Genomic DNA, 12,662 nt, shown 5'->3' with positions numbered 1-12,662 from the left:
ATCTGAACAATGGCCATCTGAGAGCAAAAACAATAATATTGGTATACTCTTTGTTGCCAACGTTCTGTATTAAGAGGCTCAGAGGTTTAATTTTCCAATCCATGTTCTACTACTAGATGTAAGTTACTGCTATGTCACACACATTGGTTTCTTTCAATGTTTTTTTTTTTTTTAGTTTTTTTATTTTTGTTTTTTTTTAACTTTATCTTCCATTTCCATATTTGAGTAAAGGCTAGTCAAAAGGCCTGTACATGCTGCTATAAAATGAACTTTACTGAATGAAACATTCTATTTTAGTTTTTGTTTCATACTTTCCACTTAATGACAACTATGCTTCATCAAGGCCATTTTATACCAATCACTACACTGTGATAAATTATGTATATCAATGCAGTTATATTGCTTTGTTTGGATTATACTTTGGAATTACAAAACATTTTTTACACTTTTATTTATTATAGATCTGCATGCAGCCATTGTGTCATATGTTGCTTTTATTCCCTGCAAGTTTCCATTCTTGTGAAGAATTTTGAGTGAGAAGTAAAGAAATCATGAGCAGATGACATAGTTAATTCAGAAATCGAGGAGGTATGTAAAAATGCTCGTGTGACAACAGATACATTTTATTGCTTAAAGATCTTAGAGGATGGTTTTACACATCAAGATTTGTCAATGATGGATTTGATAGAAAAATCTATTAAATATGTTATGAATCATTGATTGGGCTTGCTCTATTACAAGATTGTAAGAGTCAGTAAGAGTTTTTTAGTATGATTAATATAAGTTTTGTTTACTAAAGTGAAATGCAGTTGTACAACTGGCTGGTCAAAGTAACAGAATTCTGTAGAAGGACAAGGTAACTGTTGTTAACTGTTTATTAATATCAGACTTCTGCATAAAGCAAAAGTACCTAGAAGATTTTAAAGAAAGTCTGTCAAATAGAGTATTTGATTGAAAATTCTGAAAAGAAATAGTATCCTATTGAGTCATTTTTATAGATTTGTCTAGAAAAATGCCAAATACACTACTTGGAATTTCTAAAAAAATACTCAAAGCTTTGAGTTTGATGTCATAGTTTCTGACAGCCTTCCTAATTCAGAAAATATTAGGGATTACAGTATTAAACATGGGATTCACTTTTATTAAGATGAATAAATAGATACCAGGAAAAAGGACATGTCCAACTGAAGTATGAGCCAGGTCCTGTACCATTTGGGTTGTAGGCTTAGGTTCAAGGGTCACCTGTTAATGGATTCTTATATTACATTTTTTCAGATATTCTGGTGAGAGAAATTACTCTTTGTAGTTAATACATTTAGACTGTGGATGCAGTCTACAAGATCATCTACTGAGGAGGAGCATTCATTGTCACAGATGTGAGACATGAGGTACTATTTATCTTCCATAGAAATAAGGAGGATATATATATATACACATATATATATATATATATATATATATCCTCCTTATTATATATTATATATATATATATTAACTTATATATATATATATATATAGTTAAATACCATGAGAAAATAGTAACAAATTAATTTTACCATTTTTGGTAATTAATTTTATCTAAGGGAAGTGTTAAACAATATTTAGGCACCTAATTCACTATATATTACATGTATTTATTTTGATAAAAGTTGATTCCCTCCACATTGTTAATTTTTAGCCTGTACTTCTCAATTTTTCCTAAAACCTTGAGTTCTAATATAATTAGGATCCAGCTGCACATAACTACCTGGGAGGACTGCTTGGACAACTGGCTAAAGTCCAATGACCCATGCCTATCTTTTGTTTTGTTTATTTGAAAATATATTGATTTGTTCAGTTCAGCTATATTTATCTTAAGTAGATACAGCTAGAGTTCTTAATAAAGGGATTGTTCAGTTTAGAAGATATTGTGTATCATCACCACATTAAAGAAGGTCAAATAGAACCTTCATATAATAATGCAATAAATTAATATTACCTGTATACTTCAGGCCCTATAAGTTTCCAGGTAAATCTTATAAAAAGTACAGGGTAGCTTTTATGGCTTAGGCAGACTGTAGAGGGATTTTGTTTGATTGTGTGTTTGTTTGTGTTTTGTCTTCATTACAATAATAATTTCATGTTTATACCACCTAACAGAATTTAGCTGAAGATGCATTTTAAAATAAATAAGATGCTATAGTGCCTTTTGTTATTTCCATGTATGAGTATTTGGTTAGCTGATTTTATTATAAACAACATCTTTCAATGAGATAACTAATAGTTGCCTATATTTGAAGTAGTTTACCCTTAGCTATTGTGAAACATACATTGTCTTTTTTCTGGCTTCTTCTTCTTCTTTTTTTTTTTTTTTTTTTTTTTTTTTTTACTTCTCCCTGTCACAAAATCAGGAGACTAGCCTCAATTTGTATATAGTATTTGAAGGGAACATTGACAAGAGGCTTGGGTGTTAGGGTGGACAGCCTAACATCCCTCTCCAGAGCTAGCTTTTATCAAAGTTGCATGAAACATTATATTAATATAATACATATACATAATATCCAAATCTCCGTAAGACTAAGTCCAGTGTACTATATGTCTATAACTATTTTTGTGCATCTCCAGATAAAGCTAGAAAACATAAAAATATTAACAACTATTTTTCGATTTTTAAGGATTTCAAGTTGCCAATAATACTAGACCTGATACCTAGAAGCAATCAAAGAAAAAGGTATGAAAATAAAAATAAATAATATCCAGAATTTTGGAGCAGAAACAAAGGCATACATTAGGCATAAGACAAAGAACTCCCAAGAATATAGGGGCAATTCTATCCCAGTTTCTGTAAGCATTCTTGGAGAACCAGTATAAATGGTAGGACCTAATATACTTTTTTCTCTAGTTTCTATCCAAAACTACAAAGCTGAGGGGATTTTGCCATATAAAAAATACAAAAACAAAACCAAGCAAACAAATCCAAAATAACAACAACAACAACAACAACAACAACAACACGCTAGTCTTGACTTCTGTAAATCTTCTGTGGTAGGTCTCAAACTCACTGATTGGGAAGTATACTAGGTAGCCTGGGGCCAAATTAGGAGTACAGAATTAGGAGGGGTTGCACAACTGACATTTTCAGTTTTTTACTCCAAGCTGTTTGTTGCCTTTTGGGGCAGCCTTTCCAGGTTGAGACATTGTCTTGACATCATTTCTCATTTTACAGGGGCTGCATAAGACCTTTGACAGAAGAGGAAACAAGAAAAATGTTTGTGCACTGGACAGGGTAGCAAGAGGGAACAGAGTGATAGGATGAAAACTGTTAAGATTAGTTGTAATAAAATGGAGAATTAGCCACATAACATTCTCCATTCCATCCTATGAGATTATATATACAAGTCAATTTAAATATTAAAATAGACAGTCTAGTGTTCAGGGTAGTAGTGGCAATTGTCCAATAAACTGCTGATCTCTATCTAGCCTCAGCATAAGGAGGGTCCTAAAAAATTGTAGAATATGGGTGGTGCTGATTCAAAAATAACTCACAGTCAGTAGATGCAAAATGTCAGTTCAAGTGCTTTCTCTTTGCCTGAGTTTTCTCATCATTCTTCCATCTTCTCCTTTCTTCCTTTTTTCTCATTCATTTGCCTTCTCCCAAACAGAAAACCTGAAGCCAGTCTTATATTTATTAAAGTTGCATCATCAAGGCTTTGATCATTATTTATATTTTTATCTCTGGTGTTAACTGGCCTGGGTGTCTCTGATTGGAGCTGGCCTCCTTGGAGGCAGGCTGTACTGTCTCTGGTTAAGAGTGTAGGATCCCCTGTACACCTGGTTAGAGCAGCCTTTGATGTCCCTGGTTAGAGGAGTCCTCCTGTGTCCATGGTTAGGACAAACTTCCTGGGAGACAGCCAGGCTTTGGAGTCCCAGGGCAGGATCTGCCCCAATGGCAGATGAACTGTGAGGCTCAGTCAGAGCTGGATAGATACCATGTCTGCTCGGCTCTGTGGGCATCCTGGCTGGCGTGGGTATTGGGGCAAGTATCTCATCTGTGTTTCTGGTTATGGCAGACCTCCTGGGACACAGGGAGACTATAGGATTTAGGAGGGGTCAGACATACAGATCTAATTTATTATGGAGTGATTAACTCTGAATGATGGAGGAAGTATAGTCACCAGAAAGAGGGATTGAAAATAAAATAGAAGAGACAGCAGATCAAATTCAGGCTAATAGCACCTTTGAGCCCATATTGGTAATCAATGATCTGGTAATGCTCCAGGGTCAGGAACTGTGTCACACCTCCCATTATGCAGCCAGACAACCTGCAAGCATCCCAGATTGAGACTGAGAGCTTAAAAGCTATGGCAAGGCTTTACTCCTTTTAGATTGTAGAGAGGATAAAGTGTCAAATTTGGGATGCATGGTAGGTACAGAACCAAGGTAAAAACATGAGTGAAGATCTAAACAACTCTCAGGTTTCAAAAATTTGTCTGATTTGTAGAAACCATGTTCCCAAACTTGGTACTTTTGACGAGTTAAGACACTACAGACTAGTGGAAAGCTCCCAGAGACATCAACTGAACAAGTTCTAAGATGATACTTGTGATCCCACAAGTAGTGAACAGTGTGTGTCAAAGTTATGTCTCTTAAGGTAACTTGTCCCTGTAGTTTTGGAGATGTTGGATGCATGGTCTTTTTGAATGGAGAAGGCCTCCCATAGGAGGTCAGAGTCAGTCTGAGTAAAACCAAGAGGAATCAGAGGAGAGACAGGTGGAGACTGAGAATGAAATAATGACTGCCAGAGTGATGTCACACTTTCAGTTCCATAAAAGGACCCAGCAGTAGTGAGTTCATGAGAAAAAGGGAAATCTGTGTGGAAAGCTCAGAGTTCAGGCTATTAATGGATTACTTTTTCCCTTCCTGAATTATGCACCTGATTTTAGATTTCCAATAATTACTATGACAGAAGAAAAAAAAGAGACTAGTCTGAACAGATGGTAACATTTTAAAACTGCAAGTTGCAGACACTCTATGTCAGGAAAGGAATGTCTGTCTTGGTCAGAGTCTAGCAAAGTTTGTTCAAACTTTATTACAAAATTTCACCAAGGATTTTAGAGGTCCTATATTCAAAATCATATGCTAGATTTAAAATCATGAAGAAGAATTTGAATGTGAACTTGAATGTTCAACAATCACTCCAGCAGCCCACATCAGAGAGAACTCTCTCATATTGGCTGGTACAGTTGGAATCCCAATCAGTCTCCACCTCTGATAATAATGAGCAACACAAAGTAATTGTGCTCCCATGGAACAGTGGCTATTTTTTTTAAACATGTGAGAATACGAATCTTAATTATTTTTATTTATATTGATTATTTTATTTATTTAGATTTTAACTATTGTCCTACTTAACGGTTTTCCCTCTTCAAACCCTCCATTCCACTCCCACTCCTTTGCCTTTTTAAGGATGTGCCTCTACCCACTCAACCACTTATGCCTCACTGCCCTAGCATTCCCCTATGCTGGGGCATCAAGCCTCCACAGGATCAAGGGCCACCCCTCCCATTAATGCCAGATAAGGCCATCCTCTGCTACATATATAGCTGGAGCCATGGGTTCCTCCATGTGTACTTTATTGTTGGTTTAGTCTCAGGGAACTCTGAGTGGTCAGGTTAGTTAATATTGCTCTTCCTATGGGGCTGTAATCCCATAAGAATAACAGTGGCATTGATAAAGGCTATTTGGAGTTTTCCAATGCAGAATCATGGAGGATACTTGTATCTGGAACTGGAGCTCAAGGAAACAATTATCTTCCTGGGTAAGAAGGCAAAAGACATTTTTCACTCTAGATAAAACTGCAAATGTCCATGTGGGTAGTATTGCAAATCCTGACTCCTTTCTCCCTCTGAATTTGGAACTTTGACAAAGTGTGGCATCCAAGGATATACTGTCTGTGGGTAAGGGAAATTTATTCAAATTTCTCTGTTGCTTTTATCTTTTCTGCCATGAAGGTAGGCTTTGAAATAATCCCTCTTTTTCTGATACACACAAATGGAGGTAATGCTTCATCTGCTTTAAATTCCAGGTGGGCATGACCTGATGTTAAAGTAGAAACCAATTGGGTGAGCTAGTGTGCAAAGTCTTGTCTCTGTGTAGGAATTCTTAATTGTCTGCTGATGCTTGCATCCCCAAGAATGTTGAAATCAATGTCCAGAAATTACATGGCTACTGGAAGATTGTAGTTTTTCTTCCCTAGAGATTACAAGATGAAAGGCATGGATATGTTGGTCAAAGAGTTATCATCAATGTAATAACACATCGGTGGACCCCTGTGCCTCCACCTTCCAGTGTGCTTTAAGATATATGATGCCTGTTTTAGCATCATGTTTTAGGATGAGTAGACTACAACATGAGCAGGCTATACTCTTGGTTTGATGATAGGTGATCTGATCTTCTCAGGGACATGTACTCAATGGTGCAGCTTTACCACTTCAGGGCCCCTCATCCTATATTGTATCTACAATGTTCTGTGCTAGTGTTTTAAAATAAAAAGTTCTTCAAGATGATGGAGTATAATGGAAGGAAATGGCAAGAAAATTAATGGTAGAGCCTGGTGATGAGTCACAGTTGTAGGACACTTTATCTGGTAGTTTTACTTGGTAATAAAGTAGGGTGTTCGTGGTAGAGGCATGGAAATAAGGGAGTTGTTAAATATATCACTAAGGTGAGGTGACCAGGACAGTGGCTGTGAGTCTGGGAAATCATTTAACACTGTTCTTCTCTGTGGTGTTCATTGACAGATATTTGTGATGGAAACCTAACTAGTTTCTTCCTTCGAATGTCACAGCAGCAACCAAAGTATCACTAAGAAGCTGTAGAGGCAATATGACTACAGATGTGGTTACTGAGAAATGTAATACTGAGAAATGTCTTAATGGCGAGTTCCAGCCCTGAGAGATACTCTGATCTAAGGTAAGAAATATAGCAAAAAACATGTGGGGCTGACAATTTGATACTGGCTTTCAATATTTCAGATGTATTAGAGAAAATGAGAAATATTTTTTTTACTTTATAGCTATGAATATCAAAAGTTTAAGAGGACCCAGATTACACCAACAATAAAGAACAATATCTATGACCACAAATCAGGAGCACATTGGAGTCCTGTAGCAATTAGTTTAGGTGTCTGAGGCAATGACCATTAAAGACAATTCAACACTGAATTTCCTAGAGTTACAGATATCTTCAACATGGCATATTCCTATTAATTTTATAGGCCCATATATATATATATATATATATATATGGCCCATATATATATATATATATATATATATATATATATATATGTATAAATAATGAGCAACTGCTAAAACCTTCAGCAGTTTTATACTTCTTAAAAATAGTGTGTGTTCATGCATTTAGGAATTAACTACTTTTCTCATCTGTCCCATCAAATGGCCAACCTTATAAAAGACTACTTCTCCATTTTTTTAGCGTATATCATTAATAGTAGCTCTTCGGGTAGCAGTGGGACCTTTGAGTTTCAACTAACCACTTTGGCATTTAAACTTGAAGTGTATATTTTTATTTTTTTAATTGGGTATTATATATACATTTCAGATTTTATCCCCTTACCCCACTTCTTCTCACCACCCAGAAACCTCCTATCCCATCCCCCCTCCTCATGCTTCTATGAGGCTGTGCCCCCACCTACCCCCACCCCAAATCCCCCCTCCCCACTCTCACATTCCCCCACTCTGTATTCGTCCTTCATGGGACCAAGAATCTCCTCTGCCATCTATGCCCAAAAAGGCCATCCTCCCCTACATATACAGCTGGAGTCATGGGTCCCTCCCTATGTGCTCCCAGGCTGGTGATTTAGACCCTGGGGAGCTCTGGTTGATTGGTATTGTCGCTCTCCTCATGGGGTCACAAACCCTTTCTGCTCCTTCAGTGTTCTCTCTGACTTCTCCATTGGGAAACCCTTGATCATATCAGTAGTTAGCTGTGAGCATTGTCCTCTGAATGTGTCAGTCTCTGGCAGACCTCTAAGGAGACAGCTATATCATGTTCTTGTCAGCATGCACTTCCAGCCATCTACATCAGTGTCTAGCTTAGGTGACTGTACATGGGATGGATACCCAGGTGGAATGGTCTCCAGATGGCCCCTTCTTCAGTTTCTGTCCCACATTTTGTTTCCATATTTGCTCCCTTGAGTATTTTTGTTACTCATTCTAAGTAGACTGATGCATCCCCACTTGGTCTTCCTTCTTCATGAGCTTCATGTGGTCTGTGAGTTGAGTCTTCACTATTCCACTATGTTCCACTATGTTCATAGCAGCCTTATTTATAATATCCAGAAGCTAGAAAAATACCCAGATGTCACTCAACAGAGGAATGGATAAAAAAATGTGGTACAATTACACAATGGAGTATTACTCAGCTATTAAAAATAACAAATTTGAGAAATTCTTAGGTAAATGGATGGAACTAGAAATTATCATCCTGAGTGAGTTAACCCAATCACAAAAGAACATACATGGTATTTACTCACTGATAAGTGGATGTTAGTGCAAAAGTATATTTTTATTTTTAATCTTCATATATTCTTATTTTGGGGGTTTATGGGTACAGCTTCTCTATCTTATATCAAGGACACCTTTTTCACAGCAGACATACTGTTTCTCTGGATTTTCTAATCTTTCTGCTATGTCTCCCATAGTATTTTCTGTGTCATGAGTTTTCAATAAGTTTCCCTTTATTCATCAACTGGTATTGGTGCATTTTGACCATTGGATTATTATTGTAATGGTCACATTCTGCTGCAAAGAGAAGTGATCTAACTGCGGATGAGTGATATTCTAATTTAAAATTCAAATTGAAAATGTAGATAATAATTATCCTGGCCTAGAAAATTGCCAACTGTAGGTCTGTTTTTTCCAAGGCCCATTATCTCAAAATCTATTGATAGCTGTCTAGGTTTACCCTGTCATTTCTTTCCCTTACAATGATTAATGTCTATTTTACTGATGAGAAAAATGACAAACATTTTGCTTGTGGATTTGAGCTTCATTTTTTGAAAAAAGGCACCAGAGTAGCAAAAGTAAATTTTATCCTCTGTCCGTTTTATGTCCATGAATGACTCTATGCCCTCCTCACATCCAAAACTACCTGTATGTGTGTGATGTATACACACACACACACACACACACACACACACACACACACACACACACACACAAGCATTAATTTTATATAGATTTTATCAGGTTTTTGTATCCAAAATGTGTCTAAATGAATTCTTGAGCATCATGGCACTTTCAGACAATCCTGACACACTGAGTACAATGCTTGACCAGGATTCAAAATAAACATTTCTTTGTTTAATGCAAGCAGCACATGGCAGGAAACTCTAATAGAAATAAGGCCCTTTTTTTCTGTTTGTCTCCCATGTCTCTCTTTCTCTAGTGGGATAAATGAAGAGAAATTAAAAGGACTTATGTTAAGGGATGATTATGGAAGAGTCTTATAATTTTACCAGGATCTGATACAGGAGAAGACTTCTCTATTTTTTACTTTGTAATATCCACTGATTAATCTAAGTTTTATGTCCTGTACACTGAGTTGGCAAAACTATTAATAAACTGAGTATTTAAAATAAAATTTTGTTTGTGGGTGAAGGTTCATTCACATACTCATGGCCCAGGAGAAAAGTGACACAGGCAGATTGCAAAAAATAAGCAGCAAGCTGTACTTGCCAGCCAAGAGTCAGAATTAGAATGGTCCAGACCAAAATGTAATCTTTCCAGGATCTAGATTCAAGCAGTGAGATACATGCTCAGCCTTCAGGTGCCACTGCATGCTTTTGTTTAATGTTCATTAGAGCCAGAGCCTAGATTAAAATATATATTATCCATTTCCTTTCAATTTCTCAGCCACTGCTGCTGCATGCAGGAGAGGGGAGAGAGATGGAACAAAAGCTTTGCTTTAAATCTCCCTTGATACAGTAGGTTTTTGATCTCCATCCATTGGTTTGAGATCTCACTCTTGATTGATCCTAACTCCAGTCTCCTTATGACTGCACACACTCAGCCAATCACAGGCAAACAGAGCTAATAAAAGTCTGTGAACACAGGGTTTTACAAGTCAGGCTCCTTCCTGGAGTCCAGTTCTCAGCTGGATCTGGCTCTGGCCAGGGCTTGACTACATGCTGCTCAGTAAAGAAGGGGGACTGCTCCTGGGAGCTGCAGGAGACAGAGCCAACCGAAGGGTAGTGCAAGTACTGTGGAGTGGCACAATTCAATTTCCCATGAATATCTTTAGAGTGATTCAGTACCCATTTTATATGTTGGAAATTTATCTGCATCTTTGTCCACTGTTATATCATTTTTACATAGCCATCAGTCTTCGATTTATTTGAAACAAGGGTGATTCAACTTAACTTTCAATAAATAACAGAGACAGGAGACTTGATTTTTCTCACACTCCCTTCATGACCTAATATGTAAATAATTGCTACATCTCTCACGGGCACCATGAAACTCAGAAAGCTTAAAATAAAACATTTGCCAAAAAGACTTCATTTTGGGGTTGTTCATTTTATTGTAGATTTATTTCATTCAATATATTATGATTTGAGTTTCTCCTTCCCACTCCTGCTGAATACTCTGTGCTAATCCAACCTCCCAAATCAGTTTTCTTTCGCTGTCTTTTATTAGAGGATCAACACACCTATGATACTCTACTACTACTACTCACTTAGGTGTGAGATACATATGTTCCCATTCACAGAAATTCCATAAAAATCACAGAACCAGAAACCATACATAAGTGAGGAAATTGTTGCTTTAAAAACAGATGTGACATAGCATCATGAGATAAAATTTCTCTAAAAAGGACATTATGTGATTTTGTGGGAATCATTTCCTGTTAAGCCTTAACATGTAGAGGAATTCTTATAGGCAGTGAGACTCCACTGGCAGAAAATTTTTTTTATTGCTCTTAGTTATCAATTTGAGAGTGCTTCATATGAGCAATGGGGTTTTTGCTGACATTGTCTTACCTGATACCCAATGTCCATTCTTAGAGATTGAGGAACTCTATCAGTGACATCCTGCATCCATCAATAAGTCTCAGAGAGTATTTTCCAAAACAGATGTGTATTCAAAGTTTTGTGGCAAATATATTTTTTTACTCTTCCTCTTTCTTTTCTGTACCTTCTATTATCTTAGATCTGATGAGGGAAAGAACTGACCCATAGGCCCATAGAAAGAATATTTCTTCCAAAGGATACTTTGTCTTTTAATTTTCTTTCTGTCCACATACTTCTATATACCCATTCACACACTCTTTTATATTCATATCCTCCGTTTTTGTTAATTTACATATGATGCATATACATACATATATATTTTACATATAAACATTTCAGTCTGTAAAATATTACTTGTATGCTTCTTTTCAGGGGTGATTATTAGACTTGTAAACTTCACTTAATATACAGTGAGTGCTTATTGCCTTCTGCTTTCACCAGTCAGTTCAGTGAGGTAAGTCATGCACATTAATGTAGTTAAATTATATTGAGTTCCTTCTGAAATTGTAAACCATTTTCAATCATATTTCTTATGTTTTATTGTTATGTCTCCTCTATGCCCTGACATTTGTGTTCACATTTTATAAAGCTGCAGCCCTTTAATGCATTTTCTTATGTTGTGGTGACCACTAACCATACAATTCTCATTGCTACTTTAAAATTGTAATTTTGCTACTGGCCCATTGTGAGACAAACCTCATGGTAGAGAACCAACACCCAACATTATTAATGTTACTCTGCTCTGCTTGCAGGTTAAAAATTGCCTGAGTGAGAAGTTGACTCAGGCACCTACATATTTACTTTGTAATTACAGGAACCTTTGCATAGCAGCAAAATGCTCATCTTTTTTTTTCATTTTTTTGGATATTTTATTTACACTTCAGATGCCATCCCCTTTCCCCATCCCCCCCCCCTTAGAAAACCCCTATCCCATGCCCCCTTTTTCCTTTTGCACTTACACTTTTTTTAAAAAAATGTTATTCAAAGGCTTTATAAGTTTGGTAATGCTCAATCACAGGAGTAACCCACTACCCAAGCTAGATATATCAACTATCTTTGACTGGTGGAGATATGTGAATATCTGCCTCCCTGTCTCCCCCCTCTTCCTCTCTCTCATCACCTAGCTTCTCCTCTCCTTCTTCTCCTCCTCTCATTACTCCTTCTCTTCCTCTCAGTACTCCCACCACCTTAGTTCCTCCTACATATCACCCTTCCTGTTAAAATAAAACTTTTCTCTCAAAATAAATTAGGGCATAATTATGCCAATTTGTACCAGTGAGGAACAAGATAATCCTAATACCCAGTCCATCATTTTGTTGACTAACCAGAACCTCTGTCATCTATCCTAACTAAAACACTTAGTTCTGAATCTGGCTTTTTCCTTGGCTTTAGAATGAATGTCAGTTGAAGACCATCCACTCAGATCTTTTCTCTCAAGGTAAATAGCCAGGATTGGCTATGAGGCTATAAGTTTTCAACCCCGTCAGAAATCCAGAATGACTGAGTTAACTATAATTGTGGAAGCACAAAGCATAGCTTCTAAAACTTAGTCAATTTAGAGACCTCTGAACACCTGGACACTCCCTCT

General features: G+C 36.7%; 1 long non-coding RNA gene across 1 annotated transcript in view; it reads left to right on the top strand.

The window, feature by feature from the left end:
• Positions 1 to 462: 462 nt before the first annotated feature.
• The window catches only part of LOC143443063 (uncharacterized), a 57,041-nt gene continuing 44,841 nt past the window's right edge, over positions 463 to 12,662 (top strand). Inside the window, exons 1-4 of the long non-coding RNA XR_013111776.1 lie at positions 463 to 588; positions 1,276 to 1,388; positions 6,780 to 6,951; positions 11,447 to 11,528. This is a non-coding gene — a long non-coding RNA (uncharacterized LOC143443063). The remainder of the gene's footprint in view (positions 589 to 1,275; positions 1,389 to 6,779; positions 6,952 to 11,446; positions 11,529 to 12,662) is intronic.

The sequence above is a fragment of the Arvicanthis niloticus genome, chromosome 1 (assembly GCF_011762505.2).
Source record: "Arvicanthis niloticus isolate mArvNil1 chromosome 1, mArvNil1.pat.X, whole genome shotgun sequence".
In the NCBI taxonomy this organism is placed as follows: Eukaryota; Metazoa; Chordata; class Mammalia; order Rodentia; family Muridae; genus Arvicanthis; species Arvicanthis niloticus.
The sequence above is the reverse complement of the archived record's forward strand: the minus strand, read 5'-3'. Positions and strand labels throughout refer to the sequence as shown.